This window comes from Ailuropoda melanoleuca, chromosome 4 (genome assembly GCF_002007445.2).
Source record: "Ailuropoda melanoleuca isolate Jingjing chromosome 4, ASM200744v2, whole genome shotgun sequence".
In the NCBI taxonomy this organism is placed as follows: domain Eukaryota; kingdom Metazoa; phylum Chordata; class Mammalia; order Carnivora; family Ursidae; genus Ailuropoda; species Ailuropoda melanoleuca.
In genome coordinates, this window is record NC_048221.1 from 74186562 (window position 1) to 74188652 (window position 2091).

The following is a 2091-nucleotide window of genomic DNA, read 5'->3' on the forward strand; positions in this document are numbered from 1 at the left end:
GGAGTGGGAGAGGAAGAAGCAGGCTCCCACCGGAGGAGCCTGATGTGGGGCTCGATCCCATAACGCCGGGATCACGCCCTGAGCCGAAGGCAGATGCTTAACTGCTGTGCCACCCAGGCGCCCCCTTACCAGCATTTTCTAAGAGCTTCTCCTGTTCCATATCCTCACTAACACTTCTCAATCTTTTTAATGTTAGCTATTTGTGTGGATGTGCATGGTGTCTCACTGTGATTTTAATTTCACTTCCTCCTGATTGCTAATGAAACTGAACATCCTTTTATATGTTTAATGGATGTGTGTATATCTTCTTTTGTGAAATGCCTGTTGAAGCCTCTTGCGTATTTTTTTTGATTGCCTTTCTCTATTGATTTGTAAGAGCTCTTTATATATTTGGATAAGAGACTAAGAGAACTCTGTTGGATATAAATGTTGTAAGCATCTTCTTCCACTCACTTAATGATGTTGCCTTTTCACTCACTTAATGGTGCCTTTTCACTCACTTAATTGTGTTGAGGGAGAGAATCTTTAATGTATTCAGACTTATCAACTGGGATTTGAAAACAGTACATCTGACAGAACAACTAGACCAAGCAGTGGAAAGTAAATTTCCCAATTCAGTAAAATGAACTCACACAGGTTCTCTAGCCAAAGTTGCATATTCTTTCTTTGGAATGTTGTTTCTGAAATGACATTTTATTTTTAAATGATTGAAAATTCCATTACGTTACAAACCAGAAAAATGCACTTAACAATATTTAATTCTGATGCTTGGTGGTGTCATGGAAAACTAATAATAATTTAAAAGGATTGTTCTGAAAGTTTGCTGGACAGTAGGGCTTGGCTATTAGCAAATTTAAAAAATATAAACAACATTTTTTTAAAGTTTGTAGTCCCCTTATACATTACAATAGCTGAAAAACACATACAGGCTCAGCTTTTCACTAAAAAATCCAAGGCTTACTCATAGTCAAACAAAAAACTAGGATGGCACAGTTTTTTTAATCATGGAAAATTTCAAGTGTCCTAAAATGCCAGTATAACTAAGATCCCTGTACCTAGTAGGTAGGTAATGTTTACATCCTGTCATATTTGCTTTAAAAAATTAAAGTTTTTGGTCCTTTGTTCTGCCGTTTCATTTCCCTTTCTTTTTCCCACTAGAGGTGACCACTCTCCAGAATTTGATGTGCATCTGTCCAGTTCTTGTTTTTCTATTTTTCGTACATGTATGTTCACGTGTTCATGAACAATGCAAATGTTTCCTATTTTTAAATGTACCTTTTCATCCTATGGTGTACTACAATTTGCTAATATCGTATTTTGTCCTGTTGATACATACAGATATATACAGACATACAGATCTAGGTCGTTAGTTTTAACAGCTGTGTTGTAATTTATGACAAATGTATACTCTTAATTTTATTTATTCATTCCTCTATCAATGAACATTTTAATGTTGCAATAGAGGCAATACCTAGAACAATAGCGAATATACAATAGAATCTCAACAAATATTTGTTGAATGGAGGGAAGCTTTTAATTCAAGAAAAGCGGTATAAAATATCTCAGGCCGACCATTTTTTGCTTCAATTCTCCAGTTATTTGTTATCATCCACCCTATTTGCATGCGTGGCAGGAGACATTTCCTGAAATTTCCTAAAGGCTTTTTACTCAAACCACTGAAAAAGGCTCTGATGTGGTATGCGTAGGGGGGCAGGGGTGTGTGGAGAGAGTGGGTAGAGAATGGACACAAAGAAACTTCAATGTCAAAATATTAGAATGGTTTCTATGGTCTGGAGTAGGGGAGGGGGCAGCAGCAAGCGTTATAAATCTGGAGGGAGGTCTGAGAGTTTGCAATGCAGGGCATGTCTGGTGCTAACATATCCGGATAACAAGATAGAGGAATATAAAGGTCTTTCTCCCCGTGTACGTTCTGAAATCTATAACCATCAAACGCCAGACGGTTGCCATGGGAACCAGCAGGGGGAGGGGGAGAGAAGATCCGCCAAGATTCTTGATGCGCTTAGAACGTTTCTTTTTCCGGTCCTCTGCTCTTTGCAGCCACCGCCCCTCTCCTCGGTTCCCCGCCTCCGA